This window comes from Anser anser (assembly GCF_964211835.1).
Source record: "Anser anser genome assembly, contig: HAP1_SCAFFOLD_129, whole genome shotgun sequence".
NCBI lineage: Eukaryota > Metazoa > Chordata > Aves > Anseriformes > Anatidae > Anser > Anser anser.
Genome location: NW_028153757.1, coordinates 106,694 through 128,349, shown reverse-complemented (window position 1 = coordinate 128,349; position 21,656 = coordinate 106,694). Strand labels below are relative to the sequence as shown.

The 21,656-nt window shown below is 46.4% G+C and overlaps 1 pseudogene across 1 annotated transcript; it reads left to right on the top strand.

The window, feature by feature from the left end:
* The first annotated feature begins 6,296 nt into the window (after positions 1–6,296).
* Positions 6,297–15,747, top strand: LOC310891559 (zinc finger CCCH domain-containing protein 11A-like; annotated as a pseudogene). Its single transcript has 15 exons — positions 6,297–6,331; positions 6,699–6,892; positions 7,123–7,242; positions 8,025–8,148; positions 8,593–8,796; positions 9,324–9,443; positions 9,952–10,032; positions 10,449–10,559; positions 11,298–11,360; positions 11,619–11,714; positions 11,925–11,990; positions 12,504–12,890; positions 14,006–14,175; positions 14,592–14,653; positions 15,431–15,747. The product of its transcript is annotated as a zinc finger CCCH domain-containing protein 11A-like (transcript).
* The last annotated feature ends 5,909 nt before the right edge of the window (positions 15,748–21,656 follow it).

Sequence of the window (21,656 nt, the reverse complement as noted above, 5' to 3'; positions counted from 1 at the left end):
GCATGCTTGTCCAATAACGTCTCCAGATCAGAGAGTGAGAGCGGGCAACTGGTTTGGATTAAATCTGTCACTTCTTGCTGCTTTGGACAGAGCCTGTAGATTAAACCCTTGTGCTGTTCAATAAGCTGGGGTATCAGAGGTGTCGGTTGGGTTTTTATCATTTGATTTATTTTTTTTATCCGTTTGGAGATCTGTCTTTTCTATTTAAGTTTCCCCAAGAGAGCTGAGTTGCTTGATGCATCGACCAAAGAGAAGTTCCCCGGCTGACTTGGGACAGCCAGTCCCCTCGTTTTTCTGATCACAAAAAAAAAAAAAAAAAAAAGAAAAAGAAAAAAATCGAAGAAGAAAAATTTTGACTGTAACTGTAACTCAGAAACTAAGATTACCTAAATGGAGAGAAATGAATTTTGATGCACAGGCTGTGCTAGAAATCTGTTAATCAGCATTCAGTTTTTCAAAACTTCAATTTGTGTATCATCATCATGAAAATTAATAAATTCAAGGTGGGAGATCCTTTCCTGAAAGGGAAGGACAGAAATACGAGTCTTGCTGTGGGGCCTACCCAGCGCAGTTCTGCCATTCCGAGAAGTAATACGTCAGGAGTGTCACAGCAGACGTTCCCAGGAAGAAACCTTTGAGGGGCAGCGTGACACACTTGATTGGCTAAAGCAGCTTCAGCTGGACAGCCTGCTGCCGGGATGGGTAATTCTAAGTTGTGTTCAAGTTGCTGAGTTCCTTTCAGCATGTAGTAAAGATGTAACGTGCCGATGTCGTTTGGGAACAGGAGGCATTACGTGTCACCAGCAGTGGGCACGTAGGGAACAAAACAGTATCTTACGAGGTCCTCCACATCTGCCTTTCATTTTGTCCTTGGTTTGCCAGCTGGAGCTTTCAGGAGGTGAGGAAGGAGGCTGTCCCAGTGAATAGTTCAGGTGTTGCAGGGTATTTGTGATGCAGTGCTTGTAAAATTTACCTGCCCGCATCTCCTGTTACAGGCAGCCCCCCGTGGGCCCTGTGAGATGGGGAGCTGCTGCCCGGGGTTAGGCCCAAGGTGCCCTGTCAGGCCCAGGGCCGCCCTTCCCCTTCCCCTCGCCCTGCCCTTCCCTCCCGCTCCTCAGCCCTTGCTCAGGCCTTTTGGGCCGTCTGGCCGTCCGTCTGTCCATCCATCCGGCCGTCTGGCCGTCCATCTGGCCCTGTGTCCCTCCATCCCACCGCCCTGCCCCGTCCCTGCCGTCTCCCTAGGGAAGCAAAGAGTCCCTGGGCTGCCTTCAGGGGGGAGGTTCTGCTCAGGAAATTAAAGCTTCCCCCTTAACGGGCGCCTTGCGAGTTATTTTGAGTTCCAACCTTCTGCCTTCCTTTCGTAGCAGTGCCTCTGAGGGGTGCGCTGTAAGGTAGCCGTCATCTGGCGCGCTGCTCCTGCGTTTCCCAAAGGAACTGCCTTCGGGATCTGACTAACTCTGGATGCACGCGGTTGTCACCTTAATTTCTCCGTTAGTTTGCTGAAAACAACCCGCTTGGGTGACCTTTGTGTTTGTTTCTTCAAACTTGGATCGAGGAGGTCTCTGTTTCCTTATGTTGATGTTCACGACGAAAGTGCAGAAGGGATGCTTACTGTTGCCCGGGTCAGTCCTGTTGCCAGGATGGGAATGTTTAGCCTACCGGCCCTCTGGTGCTGTTAGGCTGCACTCGGAGTGTGAGCTCTGGGCCTTATTTGGAAAAGACTGCGTTATTTGAGTGTACAAACCCGAGATATTCTGCGGATAGGTGATTCTCAAACCACGTCAGAACCACCGCTGTGACGTGTGCTGGAGTCGGACGCGCGTTTGACTGATCAGGCGGAGCAGGTGAATTGAATTTGTTGCTGGATGGCGAGGTGTTCTGGGGGAAGAGCTAGTCTAAGGAAAACTTCCTCTTACTGCCCCTTCCCATCTCAAATGGCCACTGCCTGGGGAAATTGCTTCTTTATGACATTAACTACAACGTTACAGTGAGGATGAGGAATCATCATTACTCCCATAGTTATTTGCTGCCAGGCCGCAGCGTTGATTTCAGAGATTTAAAAAAAAAAACAACAGGAAAAAGAAAGGAAGTATGTATTCTTTCACATACTCTCTTTTCCCTGAGAGTAAATGTTGTAGCTTCAGCAGTACCCTTCCTCTGGAAACGATTCCCAGTGCCTGCTCAGACACTGGGGAGTAAAATGACAGAACAATGGAGGAGAGCCACCCGATATAAAGAAAGGAAAAAAGGGGTTATGGATGAAGGGAAAGCAACTACATAAAAAATTGGTGCTATCTAAAAATTGGTTAACGGTTTGGGACCTGCAGGTGCTGCCTACACGTGCGTGTGTTGCAGTCGTGCCTGTTGCCACTGCGCAAAATGGAGAGAGCTTCTTTGTCGAATGCAGCATGTTAAAGAATGCGCCATTGCCTGGAAGAAATGCACGGCCTTCCCTCGTGTGGGACTTCTTCCCCATTGATCTGTGGTTTACCTGAAGGTTTACCATAACCTACATAAGTTTCAAAAGCAAGCAAGCAACCAACCAAAAAACAACACCAACATTAAAGAGTGGCAAGGCAGATGCTCATCTGGGGACTCTGACTCATCGGTGACATCACCAAGCAAAGCATTGTGAGCGCTTCGGGTCGGGGCTGCTGTGGCGAGCCTCGCAGCCGGGAGGGAGAGCGGGTACGGTTCGCCTCTGGCGGGTCTGTGTCAGCCCTCTGCCCTGGTGGCTTCGTTAGCAGTGAGAGTTTGACTGCTGTGTTCCCAGCTTTCGCTTCTGCACCGACCGTGTGGCAGAGCCCGCAAGCTGCTTCCTCAGCTGGAAGAGGAAGAGGAGTGACCTCAACTGTGCCGAGGTAAAGCAGAACCGTTGAAAAGATTTGTCAAAGATGCGGCTGGTACCAGCGCAGCCGCTGCAGCTGCAGCAGGTCCTGGAGAAGATAGAGAGGGGTTTCTTCGTGAAAAGAATGCTGTGAAAGTGTTTTCACGCCAGAAATTAGGAGAAGCGCCTCTGTTGTTTGGATATCCTCTATTGACCTGGCACACGGGCATTACAGCATACCTGGCACACTCTTTGTATTGTTTGTAAAAGAAAAAAAAAAAAAGTGTTTTAGGGCAGGCCAAAAACCTGCCTTGGCACTTCCACATCGCAGCAGTGCTTGCAGGCCGTGCATCCTGGATGCCAGGCAAGGATCTAAATCCGATGGTGCTGTTGGTAACGTGAAGTTCAGGAAGCACTTCTGGGTTTTTCTGCTCTTCCATGTGAATTTTTGCCCTGTGAAGGTGGTGTACTGAGCTCTTTTCTTACCAACAAATAGGTTTAAAAGCAGTTACAGCAAGGATGAGCTGTGTTAGCAGGAGGCTCTTCTGTGCTTTGACCATGGGAAGATGAATGGTTTACCTATGCACCGTTAAATATAATTTGACACCTAGCACACAACACTTGCAGCCTGTGGGGTGCTTTAACAAGCAGGTAAATCAGCGGAGACTGTTTTGCAGCAAGGCTGATGCTGGGTGATTAAAAAGCAGGGTCACAACAAGGAGAAAAAAAAAAAAAAAAAGCTTTGGAGATCTTTTTTAAAATGAGACTGCTTTTTATGGCATTTAGGGCTGTGAGGTATCCTTGGTTTTTGCTTTCTTCCCATTCCTTAGACCAGATCCATTCATATCCTGAACAGCGTTCTGGGTCTGTTCAGGAAAATGGAAGGCAACAAGCAAAATGATGAGCTCCTTGGGCATTCAAAAGAGCTCAGTCTGGGAAAGATTTCAAGTCCAACTTCCATGCTAAGGAGCACCAGTAATTTTTAGAAGTAGATGCAGAGGAATCTGCATGGCACTAAGTGTGTTTCTGAAGGTGCTAAAGGTCAGAAGTGACGATTCCTCTCAATACTAAAGAAGAGAAGGAAACCTTGCACTTAACTACTGTTTTTATTCCCTTTGTCAAGCAGTCAAAACCAACAACTAATACGGGAACCCAACTTTTCCCCTCTTTACTTTAGATTTGGGAAAATTCCCTGCCAAAATAATACTTCCTGGAAAATTCACTAGTGTTTGTGTGAGTAAAAGGTTCCAACCTTTTATTATTAATTTGTAAGAACTATTTCATCCGCTTTTGTCCAGAAGAGTCAGAAATAATTTGCACAGAAATGTGCAGCATTTTAATGAAAGGCTTCAGAATCACTCTAATTTGAACTTTATCTGGTCTGGTTGCAGGTTTTATGACATTTAGTGTCTTAAAAAAAAATCAAAATATCTGACTTCACATCAGAAAAAAAAAAACCTGCTTGTGGCTAAATAAAATCTGTTGCAGCTCTGGTCATTGAAAAATCATTGGCTGTTAAATTGGACCTAAGTCATCTTTTCTAACCTTTCATGATCTTGCAGCAATGGATGATGATGGATATATGGATTAGGGAACAGCACGTGATGGCAAACCTGTGGTATTTGCTACAGCGCAGAAAGAAAACAAATTGCTTCCAAAAAATCAAACTAATTCAAAATTCTTGGTATCATGCAGCCATGCCACTGGCAAAGTGAGCATTGCCCTGCCTCTCAAAGCTTGCTGTATCCTTGATCTGCTGTCTTCCTGCTGTTAATTGATTGCAACTCTACGTGTCTGATCAGGGCTACGAGTTGTTCTCGATATGGATACCATACGACATATACTGTGCACGCTTGTGTGTATAGATATGTTTATCCTGTATGCATGTACATATTTGATCTGGATAGGCTGGAGCGATGGGCTGAGGTCAACTGTATGAAGATCAACAAGGCCAAGTGCCGGGTCCTGCACCTGGGGCGCAACAACCCCAAGCAGAGCTACAGGCTGGGAGATGAGTGGCTGGAAAGCTGCCTGGCCGAGAAGGACCTGGGAGTGTTGGTTGACAGTCGGCTGAATATGAGCCAGCAGTGTGCCCAGGTGGCCAAGAAGGCCAACAGCATCCTGGCCTGTATAAGAAGCAGTGTGGCCAGCAGGTCTAGGGAAGTGATTGTCCCCCTGTACGCGGCTCTGGTGAGGCCGCACCTTGAGTACTGTGTTCAGTTTTGGGCCCCTCGCTACAGGAAGGACATGGACGTGCTTGAGCGAGTCCAGAGAAGGGCGACCAAGCTGGTGAGGGGTCTGGAGAACAAGTCTTACGAGGAGCGGCTGAGGGAGCTGGGCTTGTTCAGCCTGGAGAAGAGGAGGCTCAGGGGCGACCTTATCGCTCTCTACAGTTACCTTAAAGGAGGCTGTAAAGAGGTGGGGGTTGGTCTGTTCTCCTACGTGCCTGGTGACAGGACGAGGGGGAATGGGCGAAAGTTGCGACAGGGGAGTTTTAGGTTGGATGTTAGGAAGTACTTCTTTACCGAAAGGGTTATTAAGCATTGGAACGGGCTGCCCAGGGAGGTGGTGGAGTCACCATCCCTGGAGGTCTTTAAAAGACGTTTAGATGTAGAGCTTAGGGATATGGTTTAGTGGAGTACTTAGTGTTAGGTCGGAGGTTGGACTCGATGATCTCGAGGTCTCTTCCAACCTAGAAATCCGTGATACTGTGTGATACATATGTATGCATATTTGTGTGCTGGCCCCCAGATCACTCATGGTATAAAGCATTGGCCTCGAAGGCATACTCATCAAAATATTTGGTAGATCCTCCATTTTTTTCTAGTTCCCTCAAAATGAGAGAGTTTTTACGCGCTCTCTGTGTCAAAAAGGCAAAACTTCTGATTTCCACTGTCGCTCTCGCTAACTTTCTATCACTCACTCCTCGTGTGTGTGTCTAAACACATATGTGTGTATGCGTATGCACATTTGTGTATTTCTGTGCACTGGTGTGTTTTTTGCTGTACAGGTAATAAAGACGGGGAAAGGTTTTAGTGTTTTCTTAATAGGTGAAGAAATCTTGAAGACCAGAGATTGGAACATACTGAATTTTGAATTAAAAAAAAAAAAAAAAAAGTCAAATTTTCTGGCTGTGGAAGATGGAGCCTCATTTTTGCAGCCACTTTGAATCACGAGTTCATCTCTAAATGCACTGGGTTTTTTTGTTTTTGTTTTGTTTTGTGGTGTTTTTTTTTTTGGTTTTTATTTTTTGAAGAGCTAACTAACCCTGGCTGTCTCCAGTCTGAGAGAGTGTTCAGATGGACTTGCTTCCTCCATTAGTTATAAGCTGTTTAAAAGCACATCCTATGTTTGAATTGTGGATGAGAGGCTCCCTTGGCAAAGTGAGGAGGCAAATTCTTCCTACCCCTTTATCATTAATTCACGGATTCAGTGTTGGTTCGGCCTCCAGGAGAAGTTAACTGGAAGTCTTTGAAGATCGATAACTTTGCTGAGGTTGTCCAGGTAGGTGAACTCGAAGACCCACAGTGACTGGAACGTGCTATTTAATGCGTCATACTGCGTTCTGTAGAAGTTACTCGTAGCCATAGTTGATCATTGCCTTGCATGTATGATCAGGTGGTTTTTGAAGAAGTGACTCCCTTTTCAGGCTTCCGGATGTGCTCCAAGGCATATTATTGAGGACGTGGAAGAGAACACTTGCTGACAAAGCTCCTGGCAGCTTTACAGAACTTTAGTTTAATATTGTGTTAGTTCCCGTAACAGCTGATTTCAAGGCATTGCTCTCCTCAAGAGACTAATTTGATGAACAGAAGAAAGCTGGAAAAATGCTTGTTACTCATTATTTTTCACTTGTTGGTACTTTGTTTAGGGTTACTTTTAAAAAGAAGATTTCACTGATCACAAGCCAGTGGAAGACTTTCAGCCCAAGCAAGGGTGAAGACAGCTCTCTCCAAGAGCAGAGGAAGTCCATGTGGAGAGAACCCGAGCTTGTTATCAGAACTTGTCGGCATGTCTAAACAAGGAGACGATTGCTACTTCTATTTCTATTCTACCTGTACCAAGGTATGGCTGGGTTTCTTTTGCTTTGCTTTGCTTTGTTTTTTTGTTGTTTTTTTTTTTTTTTTTTTCTTTTTTTTTCAGGAAGGGGTAGAGTAGGAGGAGGAGGCACACTGGTCTTTGGTTAACGTGATAACCAGATAGATTCTGAATTCAATCGTAGCAACCTGAGGCAGTAGCATGGACGTTTTTGAGGCTGTACTATATTTTCCTTGTTGGTTTCCTTTTGGTTACAGGGAGACAACTGTTCCTTCCGCCACTGTGAAGCTGCTCTGGGGAACGAGACAGTCTGCACGCTGTGGCAGGAGGGTCGTTGTTTCAGGAATGTCTGCCGATTCAGACACATGGAAATCGATGTGAGTGCCTAAAGATGTGTTCTCAAAATAAATCAACAAAAGCATTTTTCAGTGCTGTAGGTGTGCTGATTGTGCTTTTGCAGGACAGAGTCCTTTGCTTTGGAATTACACTGGTTTCTGTTAGCAGGGGAGGGGGTGGGAGGAAGGAGAGGGAAATAAAATCAATGCCTTAGGTATGTCTTAGCAAGATTTTCTTTTATTAGACGCCGACAGTATTTTCTCAACAGATGCAGAATAACCGCTAACTAGACTGCTAAAAGCTGCTGGAGCAGGGGGGTAATAAACAGGCTGTACTAGCCTCCTGAGAGCAGGCTTGATAATGATCTATCAGGTCTCTTGTGTCCCGGAGTCCTTCAGATAATGCTGTTCTAGCTGCCTGGGCTAGGAAGCAGTGGGGAAAGTTAAAGGTGCAGAAGAACGAAGTCTCCGAGAAGTAGTTCTGGATAGAGTTAACGTAGGCAATTTAAGATGTTCTTTTTCCCTCTGAATAATCCTAGTATAATCCTGGGTGTATTAGTTTAACCCACCCTAAACTGATGTCTGAGAGTGCCTGTCTTCTCAAACTGAATGATGACAAGGCTAAACGTGCATAGTGGTTACAGCTTCTGCAAACTTTGTGAATATGCCCGGAAATACTATACTTCCGTGATAAACTGACCTTTGGAATGATGTTTCAGCACTGTATTGTGACAGCCCTATTGCTGTCGTGACCTGGAACTGTGCATCTCTTTGCAAACCTTAGGTGCATGTTATCACGAGCTTGTCTTTCTTTCTGTCTTCAGAAAAAGCGCGCTGAGATTCCCTGCTACTGGGAGAAGCAGCCAGTAGGCTGTCAGAAAGCCAACTGTGCTTTTCATCACGCAAAGGGACGTTACATCGATGGCGTCTTCTTACCACCAAGCAAGAGTGAGTTTAGGTCCTTTTTCTTTAAGTATTGAAGAATTAATTTTGCATATTACTTAGTGGGTGCCAATAGTGTAGGAGACATCAGGTAACCGTTCATTTGTGAGTGCAGGAAAAGGTCTGCAGTCCTAGGTGGTCAGCTAAACCGAGTGTACTGCTGCTGTACTGCTGGTATTTGTTTTCTGCTTTCATGCTCAGCTTCTCTCTGCTTTGTGTGATATTTGCCTTGCAGTTTGCTTTCTGTTGTTTCGTCTTCTGCTGGGTGGCAGGGAGATGTGTTGTTGTTTGAAGGCAAGTCATTGTTCACGGTGTAAACAGTGGCGGGATGGGCAAAAGGAGATGCTGCATTCATTGCCTGTGCAGGTTATCTGCCTTAGCTACCATCTTCGTGCATTGTGGTCAAAGTTTTAAACTGCCATATTACTGATGATCCTCCTCTTCCTCTAGCTACACTGCCAAGTCCGCCTGAGTCCGCGGACGATGATTTGAAAGTGGCTCAGATGTCACTGCAGCAAAACAAACTTTCTGTCCAGTCCAATCCCTCTCCATAGCTAAGGCGGGTGATGAAAGTGGAAAACTCGGAAAATGTCCCAAGCCCTACACACCCTCCAGTTGTAATCAATGCTGCAGATGATGATGAAGATGATGATGGTGAGCATGGTTTGGTTCCTGGAAGGAATTTGTGCTGTAAATGATTGTGTAAGTCTTTGGTTCTTGGAAGGAATTTGTGCTGTAAATGAATGTATAAATCACAGATGACCTGAGGTCTGACTAGCGATAGGGCAGGCAGTCCGCTCAGGTCACTGGTGGCTTTGTCTGGCAGTCAGTGGACAGAACCTGAAATGTTGGAGGAAAGCTTAGAACCACTCTTGGCTTTAGCTGGTCTGTTGTGTAAAGCTCTATGTGAAACTAGGAAGGAAATTCCTTTTTTTTTGTCTGAAGAGTAATATGTCGTGTAGTAGTTAAAGCTGCAGAGAGAATCTAGAGTCCTAGATGTTTTGTCCTAGGGTAGTCTACTTACGAGTTCATCAGATCAGTGTAGCTGTATTAAAAAAAAAAAAAAAAAAAAAAAAAACCCAACTTTTTTATAGGAACCATGGACTGAAGTGTCATTGCATGAGCTACATAATCACGAACAATCTGGCCTATGCATAACTGAATAGATTTTTCCCCTTCAGACCAGCTTTCTGCGGAAGGAGAAGAAACTAAAACTCCCGTCCAGCAACCAGCTGAGGAAGGCCAAAATGGATTACGGATGATTTCCACTCGGAAAGCCAGTGCTACTACTGCTAAACAAGGTATTCCAGCACCTGTAGTAGGATAAATCGGCAGGATAACTTGACAATTAACTCAAAAGCAATGTGGCGTAAAAACACAACAGAATGTAGGGGTGCTGAATAGACTCGGTTATTTCCATGATCTCATTTCTCCCTGATACCATCATGTGCCCATTGGGTCAGAAAGTTGAACTGCTTTTCTTTCCTTTTGGAGAACAAAACAGGGTCACAGCATGGAGTTTAAATGGCTGCACGTGCAGCCTGGCAACCACTGTTGAAAGCCATATCTAACGATAGAGGGATCTAATATCACGTAAATGGATTAAAATTAAAACTACAGTTTTTACCCTGAAGGGTGAAAGGAGGGGCAAAATGCCATTGATTCTATGGTTGTTTCACTTGTGAGGAGTGTTGACAGGCTTTATTCTAAATACTTCTGAAAGTTCCTGAGCACTAAGAAGCCTGAGGATCTGTGGTCCTCAGTGAGTGCCTCTAAGCCTTAGTCTCATTAACTGTTTTCTGTTTTCAGAGGACGGTCTGAATTTTGGAATAAAAACACTTGAAGAAATCAAATTGCAGAAAATGAAGGAAAAAACTAAGAGACACGGTGGTGAGTTAATATTCCCTGCTTCCTTACCCGGTTCACCTTCATCCTGTGTGATGATTTTTCTTTCAAAAAAAACCTCTTCCAGTAATACCGGGTAGCTGGCTATGCTTTGGTGAATCCAACTATTTTGCCAAAGAAGTGAAATTTGATTGGCTTCAGAATGGCAGGTGATGGTGGCTGGGAGCTGCTTGAGGGATAGACTTCCATGTTTAGCTGGGGGCATCGAGCAACCTGATTCTCAGCCAGCTGGTATTCTAGATGGGAATTCCAAGGGCAACCAGAGGCAAACTAGTCACCTCTCTTATTTGCATGCTCTGGTCACTGTATGTTTGACAGTAATGAATAATTAAAGTTTTTTGTTCTTCGTGATAGTTTTTTCTGTTTGGTAAACTTCCTTATGTTTTGCTTGCTCTGAGCAGAAGGTCCTTCAAGATCTTCTCTTCCTCCCGTCGATTCTATGATTTTTCCTGCTCCGGAAAAGGAAAATGTCCGGACAGTGGTGAGAACTGTGACACTGTCTACAGAGGAAGGTAATAATTCATGCTTTTGTTTTGATTTCATTACTCCTAAACTGGAAGGTTAAGCAAGAAGGAAGGCAATTCACCCCTGTTAGCCTCCTGGTGCTGCCGCCTTCTGTTCAAAACATGCTTTTATGCTGAAAGTCCCTGGTTGTACTGGAAAGCTTTGGTGCTCAGGTTAAGTGCAGTAGCAGGAGAAAGAAAAAAATGTGTCAGTATGCAAATAGGGGGATAACTGAAAAACAGGAGAGTAACGAGAAGAAAGAGCTCTAGAGGACAGTGCTATGTAAGAAGCAATTTCTGAAGCTTTAAAGAGGCTGACAGTGGCACGTGTGGACAGTAGTGCGATAGGAGTCTGTGTATAAATTATATTGTTTAGAGTTGTGCAAATTCCTTTGAAAGGGAAAGAAGTGAAGAAGTACTTCTACCCATAGACATTCACCTTAGAAAGGAATATTTCTCAGCATTTGTACCTAATAATATTCTGCTTGCTTATGCAGCTCTGTTCTGCACAAAGTATAGCTGTCAAGCAGACTCAGATTCATTCTCGACTACATTCAGCTGGAATTTGAGGCAAACACTGAGACTATGGATACTTTTTCTAAGTTAATTATAGTTGAAATATGAGTTTGTGTGGTTTAGCTGTCAAAACAGTGCCTTGCTGGGTTTTTTTTGGACATGGGCTAACAGTATACTATTTCTATTGGCTACTGGTTTCTATGAAATAGAAAAATTTTACTTTTGTTTTAGGGGAGGAACCTGTGGTTCGACTAGATCTTGCTGAGAAACAAGGAAAACGGAAAGCCTCCGTGGGTAAGAACTTTTTATGAGCTGTTATTTAGGTGCCGCCTTCTCTATATGACTGCATTGAAGAGTATTTTTGACGTATGAGAGGAAAATGCGTTGCAGTGGAGATCTGTGTTGACTGCAGAAATGGCAAAAAAACCATTTAGCAGCTGAAAGGCAATTTTATGAAAATATGCTTGAAAAATAGAAGCTTGTGGTTGACTGTTCTCAAATCTTCCTGCAAAGAAATGTTCTTAAAATATTCCTTGTTTTCTCTGTCTGAAGCTGATGTAAGCGCCCTTCCGGTGAAGCGCAGCCTTGCTGAAAGGCTGGGGAAGAAGGTGGAGGTTCCGGGAAATGCTGACAAAGCACCAAAGAGAGGTACAGCTACTAAACAGGCATCTGGATGTGATTCACGGGTTTTGTAGTTAGGCTTTCTGTTTGTCCTTTTCCTGCGATGTTTCTTTTTGCATGTTGGCTGAGGTCTTAATCACCGGGATTCAAAGTTACCTTTCCTGCCTTGTTTTTGAATGTGAACACAAAGTTGACGTTTATGCAGCCTCCCTAATTTGGTCTTTTTCTGTTTTGCAGTTCAAGTTCCCAAGTCTGTGAAGGAGAGGCTAGGATTACCTTCTCAACGGACTAGTACTGCGAAAGGTAACAACTGGCTATTAAATATACTTTCTCCTTCTTCCTTTCCGTGAACTTAGACCGTTTTCATACAGCCCTAAAAAGGAATTCAAATGAAAACAAAGAACTGATTCCTCTTGCTCGAGTGCTGAAGCTCTTCTGACAGCCACTATCAGAAATCTGGCTCTAGGTGTGTGTTTATTTTCCGCTTGTGCCTTGTCAAGGTTTTAAGCTGCTTCTGTGAACCATCATATACAATTAGAATAGAGCCACTGCCGGGAGCAGGAATTTGAAATGCAGTCTGAAAAAGTAATCAAGTAAACTAGCATTTCTGTGTAGCAACTCTCTCTGGATAGGGCTGGTCTTCAAAATACAACAAGTGGCTCAGAGGAGGAGGAGAATGTTAGGCTATTGTCCTAAGATGCGTTATTGGGAACGCTCAGGCTTAGTTTTCCTTAGTACTGTGACAAATTTTGGAGACTTAAACTATTGTTGGACTCTCTTTAAATGTTGGCGCTTCTCATTTCTTGATGATGACAGGGAAGGCTGCTAAGCCAAAGGGAGAGGTCCATGTGAAAACACTGGAGGAAATCCGTCGTGAGAGAGCTCTTCAGAGACGAGAATGTCAAGCCAAAGCCCAGGCTGAATGGCATGGTAAAACCAAAGATCCCAGCGCAGGGGCAAAAATTGAGGGTGAGCCCAAGAAGCAGAGCGTGCTCACTCTTTCCGGGCCCAGCAAAGTGCAGTCGAAGGAGCCGGCAGGTAAAGCCAAGCCAGAAGGAGAAGTGCGTGTTAAAACCCTGGAAGAAATAAAGCGCGAGAAAGCTCTGCGGATGCAGCAGAGTGGAGAAAATGTGCCAGCTCCCCCAGCACAACCTGGACCTGCCCCAGCCGGGCAGAAATCGTTATGGAACACAAAGCTATCAGGTAATAAGATGCTTTAATACCTGCCCCGGTGAGGTGCTTCCCATATTGAGCAAGTTCCGTTTGCTCAGGATCTGCTTTGCTTTTTCCTTCAATGCAGAGGATAAAAGAGTTTAAGGCTGCAAAGTTCAAAGGCAAAGAAGGGCCAGAACATGCAACCATGTCTGTTTTCGTTAATTACGTGATGGTATTCTGTATTTCCCACTAGAAAATTAACACATTGAGGGGCTTTTTAGTCTAATTTTGGTATTCTGTTTTTTTCTGCCATCTGTTTATGGTATGAAGTCCTCCCTGCGTTGAGTTCAAGTTCACCTTCCTCTTTGGCATGTGTTGCTTAACTTGACACGTGTATGTGTTTGTAAAGCATGCTTCAGCGTCTTAATGTGGGGGGCCAGTTTCTGTCAAAAATGACAGAGGATCAAAGGCCTCGTTGTTAAGATTATATCAACTTTGTAAAATGAGATTGTGTGAGGGAGATAAGGAGGGCTTAAAGGCTGCATGCACTGCACATTGTAGCCTTTCTCTCTGTCTCATGGGACACGAGGAAATAAACACACAAAGAAAACAAGTACTGAGCTTTCTTTCGTTTCTTCTCCTGCCAGCCAGATGTTAGGTCAGGAATGGGAGACTAGAATATGACTCTACAAATTTGGATTTTGTAGAACAACTTAATAGATTTTGTGGGACATCACTGCAGGGGAGAGGAAGCTGGTACAACAGTTGCATACACTCTCTTGTCTTACTATACCTGCTGCTTTTCCTTTCCTAGAGGGAGCAAGACTTTAAATACAAAAGCTGTCAACATTTGTGAATCTTACTAGACTTCATACAACGTCTTAGAGTATTGCTTGCACTTGGGATCGCTCTGTGTCTGAGTTTCCCTCGTCCTGGATTATGATTTACTGTAGCTATTCAGTTCCTTTGTTCCTTTGTATGGATTGTTGGTAGACGGAGTTTACTATGTGGAAGATATTGCTGAGAATCCAGGCAATGGCAGTGTAATTCTGCTGGCCAAATACAGTTAACTGTGTAGACGGGCCGTGGAAATGAGGAAGAGAACGTGGATTTTTCATGAGGCAGAGCAAGACTGTATCAGTTCTCTCTTCCTTTTACTCTAGCCAACTTTAACATGTTTGCGAAGCCTTGGGATGGGAAAGTCGCTTCCCCCAAGAAGAAGGCACTGAAACGTAAGGCACCTGGCAGTTTTCCCTCTGCTGTAGCAGCTGTGAAGCCACGGACTGCCTCTGACGCTGACACAATGGGACCTCCAGCCAAAAAAGCAGCTATGGTAAGGACAGGGGCTAATGCAGAAATGGATCCCTTGTAAAATTTACACCCTCCTCTAGGAGAAAAGATGGAAAACTCAAAAGTTCTACAGGCTTTCTGTTTCCTTTTAAATCCAGTAGCTGCCTACAGAATTCTTGTAGTACCCTTCCATATTTATTAGATTAATGGCACTATTTACTTAGTCCTCTGTGATTCTGTGATTTCTCTGGTGTGGAGGATTTTGTCCATTAATGCTGTGTTCTTAAAAGACACAAGATCATTAGTAACCTCCAAGTGAATATTAACTTTCTTCAGGAGCACCTTGGTTTTGTATTTTGGCTAAGGCTCCGCAATGCCAGAGGAGAAGCAGCATGGAGGAAAAAGCTAGTAAGGAATCTTTTACCCATGAGTCCTAAATGCTGTTTTGCTGCTTTCTAGGCTGTTCCAGCCACGCTGGAGCACGTCCCAGCCACCAGACTTGAAGAAAATCCCCAAAACAGGTGATGACCACAACTTGTTCTTTTTCTCAATCGGTGTATATCCCCAGTGAAACATAAGTTCTGTCACACGTGGGGAAAAAAGGAGGGTTCTGAGATAATTAAAGCCCAAATCCATCAGAGGAATAAGTCACGTGAAATGACTTTCTAGCAGCTAGCAGGAATGCTTAATTAGACTTACTTTCTTTAAATGCTGCAAGTCGGTACAGCTTTCCAGTGACTTCTTGCTCTGTCTGAATACCTAAATGAGGATGAGGTGAAGTTCTCCTACTTCCTCGTGAGGTGATAAATGATGAGTAGTGTCCTCTGCCTTTTGGTCCTCAAGAATGCCACCCGAACAAACATACCAGGTGACAAGAGTGCAGGGAGAGCAGAGGGAAGTGATGGCTGCAGATCAGCTTCCTGTAGTGGGGAGCAAACTCTGCTGAGTGTGCCGTGGGAAAAATGACTAACTTAGCAAACAGATATTTGCAGATGGAGACTTCTTAACATTTTTACAGGAAAATTAAGCAAGGTGGCAAAGTGCCTCTTGCTACAACAATTGAACCATCTTTGCTAGACTCCAGGTGCTCTGGCTTCACAGAGAAACCCCCAAACTGAAAAATGTACCTGCTAATATATTGGGCTCTAAATGTCGCCCTGGGTTAATTGAATAACAATCCCTGGGTAAGATTGAAGTGCAGGAGGGGTTGGCTACGGTTTTAAGAGCCGGTTTGCAGAAAAGGGATTTCCCGTTAAGAAATGGCATATACTGATTGTTCTCTTCCTTGCTCTGCCAAGACCTGAAGCACATCTTGGAAGCCAGGCAGAATCTGTGGAGCCAATGGAGTTCTCAAGCTCGACTTCAGCTTCTTCCCAGCTAGAAGAAGCAAGGACACGCCGGCTGAGTTCCACAGGCAACGCGCCCGTATCTGTAGACGAGGATTTAGAGACGCTACTTTGGGAACTCTCAGACGGCATACTGGAAGCCGAGCTCGACTTGGACCCAGGGAAGGATGAGGATGACCTCCTCCTTGAGCTTTCCAAGATGATTGATGATTGAACTGCATAGTCCTATGGTATATTAAAAAAAAAAAAAAAAAACAAAAAAAAACCAACTCTTCTTCTTGTTGGATACCCCGAGGTGATCCTTTTTCTAACTGAGGCTTTGCAATGAGACTTAAAGCACAGTTGGAACTGGTAGAAATTGGCAGGATCTGCACTCAGTTGTCCTAAGTTTCCCTGCTGGTCAGAGTTAAGGTCTTGTGCATGGTTCCGTAACTATAGGTGGCTAACTTCGATATCAAGAGGACAAAGCACTTGTTTCTTTTGGCACAGAAAGATGTCCATCGGCACGCTGTGGTGGCTGTGAATTGACGTAGTGATGGAGCGATGCTCTGAAGGCTTAAACGGAAAGCTTCTTCCTTCCGCCCCCCCTTGGCACAGCTCGATGTTGGGCACATTGTGAAGCCTGGGTGTTCTGATTTCTCGGACAGTTGATACCCAAATCCCGGAGTTACTATGTCAACTCTTGACTTTTATTTGTGTATGCCATTGTTTTGACTGTAATCTTTTCAGATGATGAAGCTGTAGGGGCGGGAGGGAGCAGAATAATTATTCTAGCGTTGTGGACCAAACATGCTGCCAGGAGTGGTGGTGGTGGGGTCAGCCCACCCGGCCTTACTTTCAATTATCAGGGATGATAAAATGGTGTGAAAAGCAGCAGCTCTGCGATACGGCTACGCTACCCCCACTCCCTTCTCTTGTGCTGTACCAAAGTTCCCCCAAGCTTTGGTTGGTGCTTTTTGCTGGTGACAGTAGGACTCCAGGGCGAGTAGTCGGGACTCTCCTGCAGTAACTGGGTCAATTAAGGGTTGGTTTAAGTGCCTCCTGGTTTTTAAAATTGCTCCCCTGAGCTGCTGGCTCTGCTGCCTGCTACAGCAAATGTTCGGGTGCCATCAGCGTCGCACTTGGGCGTGGGCACTGACTCTGCGGAGGAGAGCTGAGACTCGCGTGTATTGTGTACCCTGCCGCCAGTGATCGTTTTCCCCTAGCAGATCTATTTTGAATTATTTCCCTAAATTTTAGAGGAACTTTAGGCTCTTTGTGCTATGATTTGTGAAGCTGTAGGGGCCCTCAGGCATTTGCTGCTGGCAGAGAAAAACCGCTTGTCGAATTTGTTGTAAATACTTTCTGTTTGGACAACAACGCCTGTGTGTGTGTGTGTGTGTGTGTGTGTGTACGTGCGTGCTTTGATGACCCCCTGCGACGCCCCAGCTCCGCGAGGGAAGCTTTGAAGCGGCTCTGGGAAAACCTCTGCGGAAGAAACTGCTGCTGGCGACTTGCGGAAAACGGACTCCACAATCAGTGAGATTGTAAAGTAGGTATGTTTATTCAGCGCTGGGCAGCACGGGAGGTCGTGGGCATGAAGATTGATGACTCTTCCTCGTCACCGCTAGTTGACCTCTTGTCTTTGCACAGACTCAGTTGCTCCTTGGCTCTTGTCCACCTGCAGGACCAGTTTCTCCCAGTTTCTTAAGATAGGCTCGCTCTCTTATTAGGAGACTGACCTTGGTAAGGGGCCCAAGGCTTCTTGCTTTAGTTAATTGGCACAATGCACCATAGTTAGCAAAGACACTAAGTAGCATCCTAGTTTAATGCCGTCAGCGCTCTATCTCTACTTGATAAGATTCTCCTAACTCCCTCTCTCACTGGAGCCCACGCAGCCCTCCGTCCTGCCGAAGGACTTCACGGGGACTTCTGCCGGCTCCGGGTGCCCGCACACAGACAGAAATGGCTTTGAGAGAAAACAATCAGGAGGAGGAGAGCTCAGAGACTGCGGCCGGCTTCGGCCACCTTCCCCTCGCTTTCCCTCTCCGTGTTCAAACCGAGCACTGTTCTGCCGTCAACCTTCGCTGCCTCTGCCCGCGGCGCTGGGCTTTCGCGTGTGCCATTGCTCCTCTACATATTTTATCCTTCCTTTTGTAAGGAATGGTCCAGCAATTCGTGTCACTAAGGGATTTGAAGGGTTAACATCGAGGCCCGGGTCTAGGTGATAAGAGAACAAAGGGGTTTTTAGGGAAAAGTGCTGACTACTGCAGGGGATGTTGCTAGAGTTTCTGAAATCCGGCGCAGAGGCTCCCAAACGAGGAGGAAGGGGGAGCTGAAGGACAATTGAAGGACAAAAGCCTGGGAGGAAGACAACCAGCATTCAGCCCGAGCAAGCCCCGAGAGACCACCAGAGACTGGTACGCAGGCGCCCCTGGGAGGGGTTTCGGATTCCGGAAACCAATTCTAATAACCCTGCCTCTTCTCGAAGTAGTAATGAATATGTATTAGCCTGGGAGCATCAAAACCAGCCGCCTTACGTAACAGGTGTGCGTCCTGGGGGAGCAGAGACTCCCGGCGCACCCAGCGCTGCTTGCTTGCCTCTATTCGTTTAATAAATTGTAAACTTTGATTGTAATCCTATTTGGATTTATAACAGCCATTTATAACACTTTTTATATTTGTATTTTATTTAAGGCTGTCTTGCCCCCCTCCCCCCCCCAGCCTCGCTGCTCACCAATAAAGCTGGCGCAGGGACTCCTGCCTGCGACCATAGAGACGCGGTCCTCCCGGCCTGCTAGAGCGGCCCCCCACGCTCCTCCAGCATCCCAGCGTCCCTTGTGCGCTCCCGCCCGGCCTCAGGGGCTTCCGGAGGCGGCCCAGCAGGGGCGGCGGGAGCAGCGAGGCGGCGGCAGCCATGGCGTACCGCGGGCAGGACCAGAAGGTGCAGACGGTGATGGTGCAGCCCATCGTAGCCTTCCTGCGGCCGGGGAGCGACGGGGGAGCGGGTGGGGGGCGGCCCGGGCCTCAGGGGTCTCGGCCCGGACCTTGAGGCCTTGTCCCGGGGCCCTGGGGCCTCGTTGCAGGGTTTGAGGCCTTGTCTTGAGGCCTTGTCCCGGGCCTGGAGCTCTTGTCCCCGTGCTGAGCCCTTCACGCAGTGCCCCAGAACCTCATCTTCCGCTACCTGCAGAGCGTGAGTAGCGCGGGGAGAGGACGGGGAGGGGATGGGGATGGGGATTTGGAGGGGGTGGGGGGAGCGGGGAGGGTCCGGGGATCTCCCTCGCTGAGTTTTCGGCTCCCACCCGTTGCTCGGGGCAGGTTTGTGGGGAATGGAGAGCTGTGCGGCGTGCTGGTGGGTACAAGGAGCTGCTGCGCAGCCCGGCGTTTCCCCCTCGTGTTAACGGGAGTGGGATCGTGCAGCCGGGCGTGCAGGAGTGTTCCCTTGTGACTGGAAACGTGTCCTTCAGCAAACGTGTAGTATTCACCCAGTCATATAAGACTCTAAAATGTCAGACTGTTAATTGAAACTGCCCCTGAGAGTTGCTCCTTGGAGTTTTTGGGAGCTCTAGCGGCTATGGTTAGCGGGTATTTCTGAACACACGAGAGAGAACAAAACTGCTCGCGGTGTTTGTGTTCCAATTTACTCTCCTCCTTCGTTCTGCAGAGCTCGAGGATCCAGGTGTGGCTGAGCAAGTGAACGTGCGGATAGAAGGCTGCATCATCGTGAGTGTCAGCACGACCCCACGTTACATCGTTAGTTTGTTTTCCCTCATTCACAATCCTATTTTTTCTTGTCAAGAAAAACTAGCCCAAGGGAAAAAAGAAATCGTGCTTCTCTAACAATTAGTCTTCGTTGTCCAGCCTGGGTCAGCACAGCTGACGATGGTTCGTGTTGTTGCTGAACTAATTGCCACTGTTGCCGATTTCTAGGGCTTTGACGAGTACGTGAATTTGGCGCTGGACGACGCAGAGGAGATTCACTCCAAGGCAAAATCAAGGAAACAGCTGGGTGTGTCGTGTGTCTGTGCAACCCGAGTGACGCGCGGTCTGAAACCTGCCCGGGTGAGCCTTCTAGGTAGCAGCACTGAGACGTACCAACCGTGTGACGAGCCTTGCTGTTGAAGTTCAGTGAGCAATTCCTGGCTACATCTCTGTCCCTGATGATTTTTGAGCTGCTGATTTTGCTGGATGAAGGAGAATCTGTCCCTGCCTGAGACCAGTTCTGGTCTTTGAAACGTGTAATACCAGGCGGCCTGCACTCTGCATGATGGGCAAAACCCTGCTCAACCACACAAAACACTTTCTGAAAACACGAGATTATTCTCAGGTTCTGGGCTCTCTCTAATCCCCTCTTTCCCTTCTCTTTGCTGCAGGCTGGATCGTGTTAAAAGGGGACAACATCACTCTTCTACAGAGCGTTTCTAAGTAGAATTTGCCATCCTTAGAACAAAGGTGGCTGCCGTGCTGCGGAGTGACTGAGTGCCAGGGGAACGCGGCCCACTGGTAGATAGGAAGTTATTTGTAACTGGGGTTGCATGCTGAGGTCAAAAGTCTTTCCTTTGTGGGAGCGAGTTGTTTGTAGCTTGAAACAATACGTGATGTATTTCACAAATAGCCATTTTTCACATTAACTGTAAATGTAAACCACAAATCTGCCTGTTTTCAGTCTCTTCCTTCTGTGAATGGAGAAGGAGGAGAAATATAGAAGCGTGGGCTTTTCCTTTTGCTGTGGATCTGATAAGTTTCGATAACGCTATGTGCTTTCTTGACCATTACATCTGCGTTATGTGGCCAGGGTGGACTCGTTCAGGGCACGGAAGCCCCACACAGTCCTTGAGCTAGCAGGGTGCTAAGGAGGGTGTTGGAGATTTTGCATACAATTGCAGCCCTTTGTTGCTGCAGTGACAGGTTCCTCAGATTCTTTCTAAACAGGGTTTAGCTTGTTGAGAATCTTTTTGGGAGTGTTTATTGTGGATCAGTCAGTAAAAGTATCTTAGTGGGCCCGTGAGGGATTTGGGGCTGTGGTGCAGTAACCCAGTGTTTACAAGTGTTACTGCTATGCATGCTTGTCCAATAACGTCTCCAGATCAGAGAGTGAGAGCGGGCAACTGGTTTGGATTAAATCTGTCACTTCTTGCTGCTTTGGACAGAGCCTGTAGATTAAACCCTTGTGCTGTTCAATAAGCTGGGGTATCAGATGTGTCGGTTGGGTTTTTATCATTTGATTTATTTTTTTTATCCGTTTGGAGATCTGTCTTTTCTATTTAAGTTTCCCCAAGAGAGCTGAGTTGCTTGATGCATCGACCAAAGAGAAGTTCCCCGGCTGACTTGGGACAGCCAGTCCCCTCGTTTTTCTGATCACAAAAAAAAAAAAAAAAAAAAGAAAAAGAAAAAAATCGAAGAAGAAAAATTTTGACTGTAACTGTAACTCAGAAACTAAGATTACCTAAATGGAGAGAAATGAATTTTGATGCACAGGCTGTGCTAGAAATCTGTTAATCAGCATTCAGTTTTTCAAAACTTCAATTTGTGTATCATCATCATGAAAATTAATAAATTCAAGGTGGGAGATCCTTTCCTGAAAGGGAAGGACAGAAATACGAGTCTTGCTGTGGGGCCTACCCAGCGCAGTTCTGCCATTCCGAGAAGTAATACGTCAGGAGTGTCACAGCAGACGTTCCCAGGAAGAAACCTTTGAGGGGCAGCGTGACACACTTGATTGGCTAAAGCAGCTTCAGCTGGACAGCCTGCTGCCGGGATGGGTAATTCTAAGTTGTGTTCAAGTTGCTGAGTTCCTTTCAGCATGTAGTAAAGATGTAACGTGCCGATGTCGTTTGGGAACAGGAGGCATTACGTGTCACCAGCAGTGGGCACGTAGGGAACAAAACAGTATCTTACGAGGTCCTCCACATCTGCCTTTCATTTTGTCCTTGGTTTGCCAGCTGGAGCTTTCAGGAGGTGAGGAAGGAGGCTGTCCCAGTGAATAGTTCAGGTGTTGCAGGGTATTTGTGATGCAGTGCTTGTAAAATTTACCTGCCCGCATCTCCTGTTACAGGCAGCCCCCCGTGGGCCCTGTGAGATGGGGAGCTGCTGCCCGGGGTTAGGCCCAAGGTGCCCTGTCAGGCCCAGGGCCGCCCTTCCCCTTCCCCTCGCCCTGCCCTTCCCTCCCGCTCCTCAGCCCTTGCTCAGGCCTTTTGGG